This window comes from Vicia villosa, unplaced genomic scaffold (assembly GCF_029867415.1).
Source record: "Vicia villosa cultivar HV-30 ecotype Madison, WI unplaced genomic scaffold, Vvil1.0 ctg.001304F_1_1, whole genome shotgun sequence".
Taxonomy (NCBI): domain Eukaryota; kingdom Viridiplantae; phylum Streptophyta; class Magnoliopsida; order Fabales; family Fabaceae; genus Vicia; species Vicia villosa.
Genome location: NW_026705567.1, coordinates 14,923 through 29,939, shown reverse-complemented (window position 1 = coordinate 29,939; position 15,017 = coordinate 14,923). Strand labels below are relative to the sequence as shown.

General features: G+C 38.7%; 1 long non-coding RNA gene across 1 annotated transcript; it reads left to right on the top strand.

Moving 5' to 3' along the window:
* The first annotated feature begins 372 nt into the window (after positions 1-372).
* On the top strand, positions 373-2,240 carry LOC131634476 (uncharacterized). The gene is made up of 3 exons (XR_009293548.1): positions 373-916; positions 1,048-1,338; positions 1,977-2,240. It is a non-coding gene; the product is annotated as an uncharacterized LOC131634476 (long non-coding RNA).
* Positions 2,241-15,017: the final 12,777 nt, after the last annotated feature.

The window sequence follows — 15,017 nt, the reverse complement described above, 5'->3', positions numbered from 1 at the left end:
TATAGAAAATCTAATGAAAACCTAACCAAAACATAGAATTAAACTTTTATTTTTTTCACACAATATGGTATATGAGCCTACTGATATCACACAAAAAATGGCAATCAAATTCTACTCCTAAGGTATTAAACAAAATTAATTTGCAAAACCGATCAAACTTAAAGACACAATGAACATGTTGAAAGAAAATGATTTATTAAAAACAACAAACTAAGTTCTAAAAATCTAACAAAAATATCAAAAATTTCTACACACATTATTCTATTTAAAACATATTTTTATTTATTTTTTGTTTCAATTAAAACTGGTTCATGAATCAAAAGGTAAAGGGAAAATAGAATTAAAATAAAGTCTAAGTCTGCCTAGAACTGGGGGTGTGAAAGTAAAAAGACTTGAACTATATCTATCTACACATGGCGCATGGGCTTCAAAATTGGGGTGTGAGAAGCATTTTCGTGACAGGCCCATGATGTATGTTTTGCTTGATCCAATTTCCATTTTATTCTCAAACTTATTATTAACAAAAAGAAACAACAAATAAAAAATATATAAAAAATAGAAGAAAATAAGGAAGGGGCCAAATTTAGGGTTACCTTGCGCCGTTTCAGATGTTCACTCTCTTCTTCCTTCTTCACAAACGCAACGGCGACGGCGCGGTGGAGAAGTTCATCTTCTCCGACGAATCTCTCCGTCTCTTGTCACGTGAACGGCGGCGGAAGACTTCTCCGTCGAGCCTCACAATCTTCTTCTCCGACGAAGCTCTCGGACTACTCCTATCTCCGTCGTCGTGCCAACGCGGTCTCTTGTTCCGTTAAAATCTTCTCTCAATCGACTCAATCTTGCTCTCTCGTTCTCAGATCCGATTCGAAACTAACGAAGATTTTCCGGTACACCTTCAACAGAGGAACTCGCTCAGGTACGCCCTTGTGTCCTTTAATTCATCTTCTTCGATTCATCCTCGTGTATTTCTTTTTCCGCTTTCTGATGCGTGTTATGTCACGGCTCTGTTTGCAATGATGATTGGTGACGAACACGCTGTTGTTGCAGGTGAAGCCGGGATGCGTTATTGTTGATGATGTGATGAAGGTGATGCGATGGAAGTTGGAGATGTGATCCTCCTACCGAAGATGAAGTGGTAGCGATTGAAGCAGAGTGATGGTGATTTGAAGATGATGAAAAATGGTGATGAAATGGTGATGAGTTCTGAGAGTGCTGAAGATTTATGAGCAATGGCTAAGGATGAATTTTGATGGATGGTGAAGATGGAAGTGGTGGAGTTTCAAGATGAAAGTGAATTGTCTAGAGCAACAATGGTGGAGGAGATTCTGATTCATAGCAGTGAGTTTCCTACTGATTTTCTGTTCTATTCTCTTCCCATTGCTCTTCTGTTAATTCTGTTAGGATCTCAGGGTTTCTGTTAGGGAGTTAACTGCCTCTGTTAGGTTTGGAAGTTATGAATTCGTTGGGTAGTTATGAGATTAGTTATGAACTGGTCACAATTCTGTTATAGGTTAGTTGCAAAACAGTTAGTAGTTAGGTTGTTAGAAGGTGGTTACAAGTTAGTTATGAGAGTGAAATTTGAAAGAGGGTTTGGAGGGATTAGTGTTAATTGACAGTTATTGGTTAGTGAAGGTTTAGAGGGATTCTGTTGGAGGGCTAAAAAGGTTAGGAAAAGTGGTTACAAAAGTTAGTTAGGGAGTTTGTTATAGATGGTTAGTTTGGGAAAACAGTAAGGGATTGGAACTGTTAGCAAACATGGTGACTGTTAGTTAGTTATAGGGTTGTTAAAAGACTGGTTTAGACAGTTAGTTGATTAGGATTATGTTATGGCTGAGACTTGCAGTAGGTTGCTAGGGATTTTTCCATGTTGTGACTGAATTTTGTTGTGACTTGATTTGTTCTTGGCTGCACAATATGAACTCTAATGTAATACTGAATCGGTTTTGAATGACAACTCTTTATTCTCTTTAATGCAGGCCCGGTGTGTTGGGATGACTTGAAGATGAATGAAAGGCTTGAGGCGGCATTACGGAATTACGGAATTAAGGAGTCGGCGTGCCGAATACTTGAAACACTTCCTTTTGTAGAATATGATTTGGAATGGAGATTAGGAATACTGATGTTTAGTATAAACTTGTGTATTTTTGACTTTGAAATGGATGTACATGACATGATATGTATTTTTTGTTGACTGTTTCAAAGGATTCTGAATTGTATGAACTGATTTTTATGGACCCCAATGGCTGATTTTGTGGCTGCCACTGCAAGTTTGAAATTCTGTTATCCCCTTTGGTAGTGCATAGCTACATGAATGTGAAATGGGTGAATATGATTTAAAAAATTAGAAAGATAAATTTAAGGTGTAATGAACACTGTGATGGATTGTAATGTGCTCCAACTGTGAAAACTCTCCTGTAATTGGGTTGAAATAAGTCTTCGAAATGTATTGAATTTGTAATGCAAGGTTATCCTTCTCAAACATGAAGTCTGAACATGTATTTTTTCTTTCCAAAATTCAAGTTCTCTTTTGGTTTTGTTGACTGATGTTCTTCTTGTGGGCTTGACTTGAATAACAAAAAACCACATGAATTGACCTTGGCTTACTCGATCACATCTAGAAGCTAGATCAAATATTTGAACATGAATGAACTTCTTGATGGGCTTCTAGCTTTAATTCTCAACATTTGAGTCAACTTGTAATTGAAGCAACCCTTATGAGAATAGAATTTATCTTGATAGAAAGGAAATCCACCAACATCCCTTTTGACAATACTTTGTATGCAATCAAACAAGCCTCCTACCAATTTAGGAACTAATCCATACATAGAAATTATTAATCATAAGAAGAAACATCTGGCCATTAATTCATCTCCTGATAAAGTATAAAGCTTTTTTTTTTAAGAAATAAATAAGCTTGTACCAAAATCTATATGAGACCCTGATTTGTTTCATGATCCTTGATCCCTTATCAATGTTATTGATTAAATGAATGCATGAGTGTTAGATGACCTAATGAAGATGCACATGAAATGAGAAGTCTAAGCCAGTTAGGAATAAATATGTGGGCAAATTTTGGGGTGCAACAGCTGCCCCTATTTAATCATCTTAAACCTGAAGGTGAGATTGGCGTTAGCCTTTCGAACATTCAAGGTAGAAGAAGATTAAATACCAAAGTACCAGAAAATTTGCGCTCCAGGTGACGGATGTTTGTATTATTCTTTTTCTTTTGGATGCCTCCGCTTAACAAGCTTCAACAAGTAACTGTATGATATTCCCGTAGGATTTCCTCAAAGGAAAGAAGAAGCATTGTAATGCCTATTTGCAACAGGCAAGTGCAAGAGATTGGTTTGCCATGAAACTTTTTGGGGAGTATATGACAAACGTCCACAACTCGAGGGTTTGGACACTTATGACTCGTAAGTCGGGAACTCAGAACTGACAACTCGATGGTTGGAAAACTCAAGACTAAAAGTCAGAAACTCAGAATTCACAACACGAGGGTTGGAAAACTGACGACTCGAAGGTCGGAAAGCATAGGATTCACAACTCGAGGGTTGAAAAGCTGACGACTCGAGGGTCGGAAAGCAAAGGATTCTCAACTCGATGGTTGAAAAGCTGATGACTCGAGGGTCGGAAAGCATAGGATTCACAACTCGAGGGTTGAAAAGCTGACGACTCGAGGGTCGGAAAGCAAAGGATTCTCAACTCGAGGGTTGAAAAGCTGACGACTCGAGGGTCGGAAAGCAAAGGATTCACAACACGAGGGTTGGAAAACTGGTGACTCGAGGGTCGGAAAGCAAAGGATTCACAACACGAGGGTTGGAAAACTCAACTGGATCTGAAGGGGTATGCCGATAACCACCGGACTTGAATGGGGAGGACTAATCAAAATTAGACCTGACCGAAGGATGCCCATAACCACGGGACTTGAAAGGGATGCCAATAATCATTGGACTTGACTGCAAGAAGACTAGTAATGACCAGACTCTTATTGGAGATGTTATCAAACACTGTATTTGCAAGGAAACATTGACGCTTGCGAAGCATAAGAATTACATGGATCCCTCAGGCCAAAGGCGGGTGTAATTCTACAAAAGTGACAATCACTTGAATTGCCACACACAAAGTATGGTTTATCCAAATGATTGATCTCTGCAAATGGGAAATAACCAATGAAACAATGATCTTGATGAAGAAAGACTTTGTATTCAATCCACACTGGAGAGAGAAAATGAGACTTCTTCTGGGGATATATTATATTGTGCCCTTGGAGCGCACACAAACTGGCTTATGCATTGATGCATGTTTGAATTTTTCTTTAGCGTAATGCTCCATTTTCATGGAAATGCTACGCATTTTTGTAGATGCAATGTGAATGCAACGATTACTATATGCAATGCGCCAGATAAAGGCAATAGTGTGATAGAGAAGCAAAATCATTGGGGTCCCTTCGGGGAGTATTCCATTGAATTTCATCTTTGACCTCGGGAGAGGTAAACACCAGGGAGAATCCCCTTAGTGTTAAGAATTCTGTGGGGGTGCCAATAAACATTGGACTTTGACTTGCGGGATACACTTCTGATTGTTGACTTGAAGAAAATTTTGACTTCTCACCATGTGCCATAGCTCGAAGAATTTTTAGCTTGAGGAGATTCCCTCAATTCACCATGTTGGGGATGAGAAATATTGATGAGGAACCCTTGTTGGGAGGATTGGGACAACTCGAGGAGAAATAAACTCCTATGCTTGAAAAATGGAACAAAATCTCAGGAAAAATAAACTCCTATGCTTGGGGAGGAATAAAGTCTCAGGAGAAATAAACTTCTATGCTTGGGGGAGAGTAACTTGCTGGGGAATCATTATGATACTTCTTCATTATGTGATGGTCACATTACAAGTGAATGATGATTCCCAAAAGATTGTGCCCCAGGTTGACTGGATTTTGAGAGAGATTCCTCGATTGGATTGCCCCAGATTAAGTGGATTGGAGAGATCACACTTCGACTTGATTGCCCCTGATTGGTTGAATTTGAGAGGTTAAACCTCGAATTAATTGCCCCAGATAGGCTGAACTCACGAGAGAGATTCCTCGTCGTGATTGCCCCTGATTATATTCATCTTATCAGACTCCTTAAGTTTACTTCCCTTAAGATCCCACAAATCATGGAAGTAACTTTCCCATACTCAGAAGAGTATTCAAAACTTTTAGGGTAATCAAACAAATAGAGTATCCACTGCTCCTGCTCAACGGAGTATTCAACCAACTTGCTTTGATCTCTGAAGTGATAGCTTTTTACTTTACGGAATTCTCAAGTCTCTTTTACTTTGACATGATCAAACTCTTTATGGATTCTCATCATGGAAACTTCCTTGATGTTTAAGCAAATGTTTTGTATGCAAAAGAATGTTAATTCTAAGAATGACAATTCTAATACAAAGCCTATGATAGTCTTGAAGTTTAAAACTTTTTATGAAATGAGGTTACAACCTCTTGTGAATGGAATGCAAAGCGGGCATACAATACCAACATACATGTGTTACGCTTCATTGAGAGTCAGTAAACACTATCTCATTGGAGTGCGTTTTCGAAATAAACCCTACTTCAATTAGGACTTTTAAGGGTTGTAACTTGGCCGGGTTCGTGGTTTTTTGAAACAAAGGATTTTTAGGCTCAAAATTATTTGGTGCCCACCCCCTTCGTGATGTTCTCCACTCCTAAGTTCAATTAACTCAACATGAGTGTTCATCCCTCACAAGGAATTTTAAGATGGTTGAGGAATCAATGAGGTTTTTTCGGACATGGCAGTCGCTCACCTTTTATTCTTTTGATTCATTATCACACGACTTTGTTCTCGCTTTATTTCATCATCATTTTTTCTTTTTATTGCCATATTCTTTTCTTTCATCATTTTTCTTTTCATTCATTTTTTTTTGCTTGTCTTTTTTTTTGAACAAGTCGTGTGACCTCACATTGTCTTTGATTCATTGGAAGTGATTTCGACTGCCTCGTTCCATGGTTGATGAAGGATTACCATTGTGGTATCGTCATCTTTTGTCATCTTGATAGATGAAGGATAACCATCACGATTTTTGATTTTCCTCAACCTTTGGAAGGATAACCATTGTTGTATCCTTGAATGTATATCATTTGGTGAGTTTTGAACACTCGATCAAGTTAAATGAACACTACCCTGCCCCAGGGTTAAAAAAAAAAGGTTTTTTCTGATCAGAAAAGAAACACCTACTTCAAGGCTCAAAGGGGTTGACGAGGGTCTATCTCCCTTATATCTCCGGTGTTTGGGGATTTGAAACAATGCCTGTACATCATCAGTAGGGTTTTATTCAAAAACACACAATTAGGGATTTTGCATTTTTTTTCTTTCATCATTCTCCCTCCGCTCGTTGCCTAAGCAAGATATAAGTAAAGTTGGTATCGTAATGCCAAAAACTTTTTTTTTTGAGTGAAAACGAATGGATTACTTCAAGAAGAACATAGACAATGTATTATGGTTTTCATTCAAAAATTAACAAGTTTTTACATACTAGCAATGCTTAAACAAACAAAGAAAGATTACAAATGAAAATGCAATAGAGAACTAAATGAATGCCATTGTTGAGGAGACTTGACTCCGTATGGACTTATTGCTTCAGAAGATCCACTGAGTCAAAGGAGAACTTCAAATTTGGCACTCAGGTGTGAAAGCGATAGCCTTGGAATCAATCAGGTCTTGAACCTTGTCTTTGAATGGCTGACAGTCTTCAATCGAATGCCCAAGTGCCCCAGCATGGTAGCCACACCTAACATTAGGGTCGAATCCATCAGGATACGGGAAAGAAACAGGCTTCAACTGCTTTGGTTCTACCAAGGAAAGATTGATCAAGTGAGAAAACAACTTATCACGAGTCATAGGAATGGGATCAAATACTCTTTTTGGCCTTCTATGCTTCTGTTTACCTTGTTGGTGACGAATCTGCTGATAATTCTGCCTTTGTGGCACATATTGACCTGATTGATCATTTGGGATAAGCCTCTGTTGACCAAACTGAGTGTGAGGCTGACTGAGAGTTGCAGCACAAATTTGTGGGTCATTCGGAATAGGAGTTAGTGCCACTGCTTCTTGACAAGAGATATGATCAGGAGAATAATCAAGAGATTCCTCTTCATAATTGGACACTTCATTGGTCTCTTCACCCATTTGCTTAGGGACTTCGGAAGGAGTATCAACAACTTGGACATTACCATTCCTAATACCACGCTCCATTCGTTCTCCGACAAGAACCAATTCTGCGAAATCAGAAGCTTTACATGCAGCCAAACATTGGTAGTACGGACTTTCCATCACATCCTTAAACATATCCATGAGCTCTTTCTCTAAGAGTGGAGGTTGAACTCTAGCAGCTAATTCTCTCCATCTTCGGGCATATTCTCTGAATGATTCGTCAGTTTTTTGAGTCAAAGCTTGGAGTTGCATTCTGGTCGGAGCCATGTTACTGTTGTGCTTGTAACGCTTGACAAAGGCTTCTGCTAGTTCTTTCCAAGTTCGGACATTGGTTCTTTCGAGTTGATTATACCACTCAAGAGATGTGCCACTGAGGCTATCTTGAAAGAAATGCATTAACAACTTGTCATTCTCAGCATAAGGAGCCATTTTGTTGCAAAATGCTTTGACATGAGCTATCGGACACGTGGTACACTTGTACTTCTCGAAGTTGGGGACTTTGAACTTAGCAGGAATCTTAATACCAGGCACTAGGCACAAACTAGCAGCATCTAGGTCAATGGAGTCATGACCTTCCATGGCTTTCAACCTTTCATCCAGGATGTGGAACCTTCTGTCAAACTCGTCAATCGGGAACCTGAAGGCTTCAAGTTCTGAATTATTCTCATGATGCGAAGTCTCCTTAACAGGAATTGGAATCTCAATAGTATTTCTGACATTCTGATTCACAAGACCTTCTTCTGTGTTGAGATTAACATTTGCATCCGGTCTCTGAAAAACCTGTCTCAACTCTTCGTGTCTAGCAGCAAGGGCTTGAATAGCCTCCATACAATGATTCAGGTTAATCCCCATTTCTGTTCTCATTTGAATTAAGTCCTCACGGAGTTGTTCCATTGTTAATCTTTGAGCACGTAGCGGTGAGAAGTCAATTTGTTGTTGAAATCAAAATCTGAGTAGAAAGGGCCCCCATAAGCTTCTGATAGAACCATGAAATGCATGATATTATGAATGCATGCTTCATTTATGGAGAATCCTAAAGTCTTTTCACACACTTTTATTTCTCTTTTATTCTTTTTTTTTTTGCATATAGTATCTTTTCTTTTCTTTTTTTTTCCATCTTATTTTGTTTTTCTACTTTTTTTGTTTTTTTTCTACTTTTTTCGTTTCCTCTTTTTTTTTTTTTTTTTTTTTGGAAATAGACCTTAGAATCCCCCACAAATGAAATGGATAAAGTAATGATGCTATGCAATGCAAAAGCATGGGATCAAGGTCCATATAATCCAAGTAACCACTATACAATCCACTGAATAACTGATGTAAAGCCTCGGTAGGTCAAATGTCATGAGATCAAAGGTCCGACACCTTTTTGAATACCAGGAGAAACAGTAGTCACCAACAGAATAGAATAGTCACCAACGGTACCTGTCATGTATATCCCACCCCACTCACAGGTGAATCTAGGTCAAGGTAGGTCAAAAGGTCTCCAGCGTTAACAACTCTCCTGAAACACCATCATTGTTGCAAATACATGCCAACAACGGTATCCCATTCGAGTCTCAACTGGTCGTGGGTCTCATGATCGCAATCAACAGAACCTGACATTCTGTTGGCGTCATGACTATCCACTCTATCCTAGGTATCCTATGTGTCACTCTGGCCTGGGTATTGGGCCTTTTACCTCATAAAACATCCCACCCAACCTGCAAAACAGAACAGAAGACCCCAAGGAACACAGAATATAATCCATATGCATGATATGCAAACAGAAATAAACATGATATGCAAGCAAAAAAGTAAACATGTAAACATATACAAGGTATAGACATAAAAACAAATAAACACCCAGTAAATAAACAAACAAACGCAGGCTAGGATCGACTCAACTAAGGATGGACCAGCAACAGGTCTATCAACATCCCCAGCAGAGTCGCCAGCTGTCGCTACCGCGAAAAATGGAATCAGAGTCGCCACTAATATATTCATCCCATAAGGGAAAGGAATATCAGAAACCTAACTCGAAACAAGGACAAGGTCTTTCGACCAGAGAACAGGGCACGGGAGTCGGTTACGCAAGGGGAAGGTGCTAGCACCCCTCACGTCCATCGTACTCGATGGTATCCACCTATGTTTGTTTCTATCTAAAGGGTGTATCTATGTCTAAACCTAAATGCGAATGCATGCAAAAGAAATACGGGGAAAAGAAGGAATTATTTACAAGTAACAAAGAAAAATCAAGTAAAATAAGAAAACATGACTTGAAAAATTCAACTCCAGGTCTTAGGACCTCTAAACATCCCTACTTATATGTACAAAAAGAAACTAAGTCAATTGCATAAAGGCAAAGCAAATTATAGGTCAAATTCACATGGTTATCCGTTTAGGAACGTACATAAATCGGGTATAGAAAATCTAATGAAAACCTAACCAAAACATAGAATTAAACTTTTATTTTTTTCACACAATATGGTATATGAGCCTACTGATATCACACAAAAAATGGCAATCAAATTCTACTCCTAAGGTATTAAACAAAATTAATTTGCAAAACCGATCAAACTTAAAGACACAATGAACATGTTGAAAGAAAATGATTTATTAAAAACAACAAACTAAGTTCTAAAAATCTAACAAAAATATCAAAAATTTCTACACACATTATTCTATTTAAAACATATTTTTATTTATTTTTTGTTTCAATTAAAACTGGTTCATGAATCAAAAGGTAAAGGGAAAATAGAATTAAAATAAAGTCTAAGTCTGCCTAGAACTGGGGGTGTGAAAGTAAAAAGACTTGAACTATATCTATCTACACATGGCGCATGGGCTTCAAAATTGGGGTGTGAGAAGCATTTTCGTGACAGGCCCATGATGTATGTTTTGCTTGATCCAATTTCCATTTTATTCTCAAACTTATTATTAACAAAAAGAAACAACAAATAAAAAATATATAAAAAATAGAAGAAAATAAGGAAGGGGCCAAATTTAGGGTTACCTTGCGCCGTTTCAGATGTTCACTCTCTTCTTCCTTCTTCACAAACGCAACGGCGACGGCGCGGTGGAGAAGTTCATCTTCTCCGACGAATCTCTCCGTCTCTTGTCACGTGAACGGCGGCGGAAGACTTCTCCGTCGAGCCTCACAATCTTCTTCTCCGACGAAGCTCTCGGACTACTCCTATCTCCGTCGTCGTGCCAACGCGGTCTCTTGTTCCGTTAAAATCTTCTCTCAATCGACTCAATCTTGCTCTCTCGTTCTCAGATCCGATTCGAAACTAACGAAGATTTTCCGGTACACCTTCAACAGAGGAACTCGCTCAGGTACGCCCTTGTGTCCTTTAATTCATCTTCTTCGATTCATCCTCGTGTATTTCTTTTTCCGCTTTCTGATGCGTGTTATGTCACGGCTCTGTTTGCAATGATGATTGGTGACGAACACGCTGTTGTTGCAGGTGAAGCCGGGATGCGTTATTGTTGATGATGTGATGAAGGTGATGCGATGGAAGTTGGAGATGTGATCCTCCTACCGAAGATGAAGTGGTAGCGATTGAAGCAGAGTGATGGTGATTTGAAGATGATGAAAAATGGTGATGAAATGGTGATGAGTTCTGAGAGTGCTGAAGATTTATGAGCAATGGCTAAGGATGAATTTTGATGGATGGTGAAGATGGAAGTGGTGGAGTTTCAAGATGAAAGTGAATTGTCTAGAGCAACAATGGTGGAGGAGATTCTGATTCATAGCAGTGAGTTTCCTACTGATTTTCTGTTCTATTCTCTTCCCATTGCTCTTCTGTTAATTCTGTTAGGATCTCAGGGTTTCTGTTAGGGAGTTAACTGCCTCTGTTAGGTTTGGAAGTTATGAATTCGTTGGGTAGTTATGAGATTAGTTATGAACTGGTCACAATTCTGTTATAGGTTAGTTGCAAAACAGTTAGTAGTTAGGTTGTTAGAAGGTGGTTACAAGTTAGTTATGAGAGTGAAATTTGAAAGAGGGTTTGGAGGGATTAGTGTTAATTGACAGTTATTGGTTAGTGAAGGTTTAGAGGGATTCTGTTGGAGGGCTAAAAAGGTTAGGAAAAGTGGTTACAAAAGTTAGTTAGGGAGTTTGTTATAGATGGTTAGTTTGGGAAAACAGTAAGGGATTGGAACTGTTAGCAAACATGGTGACTGTTAGTTAGTTATAGGGTTGTTAAAAGACTGGTTTAGACAGTTAGTTGATTAGGATTATGTTATGGCTGAGACTTGCAGTAGGTTGCTAGGGATTTTTCCATGTTGTGACTGAATTTTGTTGTGACTTGATTTGTTCTTGGCTGCACAATATGAACTCTAATGTAATACTGAATCGGTTTTGAATGACAACTCTTTATTCTCTTTAATGCAGGCCCGGTGTGTTGGGATGACTTGAAGATGAATGAAAGGCTTGAGGCGGCATTACGGAATTACGGAATTAAGGAGTCGGCGTGCCGAATACTTGAAACACTTCCTTTTGTAGAATATGATTTGGAATGGAGATTAGGAATACTGATGTTTAGTATAAACTTGTGTATTTTTGACTTTGAAATGGATGTACATGACATGATATGTATTTTTTGTTGACTGTTTCAAAGGATTCTGAATTGTATGAACTGATTTTTATGGACCCCAATGGCTGATTTTGTGGCTGCCACTGCAAGTTTGAAATTCTGTTATCCCCTTTGGTAGTGCATAGCTACATGAATGTGAAATGGGTGAATATGATTTAAAAAATTAGAAAGATAAATTTAAGGTGTAATGAACACTGTGATGGATTGTAATGTGCTCCAACTGTGAAAACTCTCCTGTAATTGGGTTGAAATAAGTCTTCGAAATGTATTGAATTTGTAATGCAAGGTTATCCTTCTCAAACATGAAGTCTGAACATGTATTTTTTCTTTCCAAAATTCAAGTTCTCTTTTGGTTTTGTTGACTGATGTTCTTCTTGTGGGCTTGACTTGAATAACAAAAAACCACATGAATTGACCTTGGCTTACTCGATCACATCTAGAAGCTAGATCAAATATTTGAACATGAATGAACTTCTTGATGGGCTTCTAGCTTTAATTCTCAACATTTGAGTCAACTTGTAATTGAAGCAACCCTTATGAGAATAGAATTTATCTTGATAGAAAGGAAATCCACCAACATCCCTTTTGACAATACTTTGTATGCAATCAAACAAGCCTCCTACCAATTTAGGAACTAATCCATACATAGAAATTATTAATCATAAGAAGAAACATCTGGCCATTAATTCATCTCCTGATAAAGTATAAAGCTTTTTTTTTTAAGAAATAAATAAGCTTGTACCAAAATCTATATGAGACCCTGATTTGTTTCATGATCCTTGATCCCTTATCAATGTTATTGATTAAATGAATGCATGAGTGTTAGATGACCTAATGAAGATGCACATGAAATGAGAAGTCTAAGCCAGTTAGGAATAAATATGTGGGCAAATTTTGGGGTGCAACACCGAGTATGAAGCATGTATTCTAGGTCTCAAAGCTGCAATCGATCTGAGAATCAAGTTCCTGGAGGTCTAAGGAGACTCGGCCCTTGTAATTTATCAAGTCAAAGAGGAATGGGACACGAAGCACCCGAATCTAATTCCATACAAAGAATATGTGTTGAGTTTGATTCCTTACTTTGAAGAAATCACTTTTGAACATATCCCGCGAGAAGAAAATCAACTAGCTGATGCCCTAGCTACCATGTCATATATGTTCAAAGTCAGGTGGGACAATGAGGCGCCAATGATCACCATTTACAGACAAAATGAACCAGCCTATTGCAATAAGATTGATACCGAAGGAGTGGAAGAAAAACCATGGTTCCATGAAGTAAAAAGATATCTCGAAGCCCAAAAATACCCTGAAGGGGCATCCATTAACGATAGAAAGTTTCTAAGAAGATTTGCTGCCAAATTCTTTCTAAGTAATGGAATCCTGTACAAACGCAACCATGACTCGACTTTGCTTCGTTGTGTGAACAAGAAGGAAGCAGAACAGATTATGGAAGATATACACGATGGTGCCTTTGGTACTCATTCAAGTGGACATACCATGGCTAAAAAGATTCTGAGAGCAGGTTACTACTGGTCTACCATGGAGACAGACTGCCATCATCACTCCAGAACTTGTCACAAATGCCAGATATATACCGACAAAGTACATGTACCTCCAGTCCCATTAAACATTCTGACGGCTCCTTGGCCTTTTGCAATGTGGGGTATTGATATGATTGGAGAAATCAAGCCTACTGCCTCCAACGGACATCGCTTTATCCTGGTCGCTATTGACTACTTCACAAAGTGGGTAGAAGCAGCTTCGTTTGCTTCAGTCACCAAGAATGTTGTGGCTCGGTTTATCAAGCACAATCTCATTTGTCGGTATGGCATCCCTGAAAGGATCATCACAGACAATGGCACAAATTTAAATAACAGGATGATTACCGAACTCTGCACGCAGTTCCATATCAAACATCATAATTCATCCCCATATCGACCAAAGATGAATGGCGCCGTGGAAGCTGCCAACAAGAACATCAAGAAGATCATACAAAAGATGAAAATAACTTACAAAGACTGGCATGAGATGTTACCTTTTGCTCTTCATGGTTATCGCACATCAGCGCGTACTTCAACAGGGGCAACTCCATTTTCCTTAGTCTATGGTATGGAGGCAGTTCTTCCAATTGAAATTCAGATTCCTTCCCTAAGGATTATGAAAGAAGCCGATCTAGACGAAGACGATTGGATTCAGACTCGGTTGGACCAGATAAACTTGATTGATGAGAAGAGGCTTGCGGCTATTTGTCATGGTCAGTTGTACCAGAAACGTATGATCAAAGCCTTCAACAAGAAAGTCAAAAGTCAGGCATATCAAACCGGTGATTTGGTTGTAAAACGCATCACCTTACCACAAGGTGACCCCAGGGGCAAGTGGACTCCCACTTATGAGGGACCATTTGTAATCAAGAAAGTATTCTCCGGCGGAGCCATGTTGCTTACCACTATGGACGGCGAGGATTTCCCACACCCTGTAAATGCGGACATAGTCAAAAAGTACTTCGCTTAAAGAAAAAAGCTCGCTAAGTTGAAAACCTGAAAGGGTGACTTAGGCAAAAATGAGCGTCTCGGTGGATTGAAAACCTGAAAGGGCGATCCAGGAAAAAATTAGAGACTAAAAAATAATAATAATCCTGGTAGGCTGAAAACCTGAAAAGGCAGCCTAGACAAAAGTTAGGGAATAAAGCATACGACTATGTCTCGTTTGGCTACCTACTCACCTTCAAGGTTCAACACATCAAAGGCACTAATCAGTCCAATCATTTTCTTCCAACAAGTGAGGGATGAGATACTCGAAGACAGATTGGCAATAGCAGAGTTGAAACTTGACTGGATTATTTTCACATAGCTATTTCCCTTTATAAGTACTTTTCAAAGTTTTATGACAATTTCCTACTACTAGGATTTTTGTCTCCTTGTACTAATCCGCCTATTATGGCTGTCTTTCAAAATCAATACAGTTCATGCTCAAAATCAATGTTTTCACTTTTCTTTTTTGAACGCGTAAACGTCCCAATGATAATTTTGAATAAACATATGCATTTGAATATGATTGATGTTTATAAGAAAAAAAGGAATAGCAGTCAGGTAATGTCCCAATCATCTGGACATCCTCCCGAAATCAGCATCAGAAGAAAAGTTCCCCAACAGAGATGCGTTTCTCAGCAGATTTCTCAATGAGATTTTTCTCTCCAACAAAGTGATTCGAGAAATCTTAT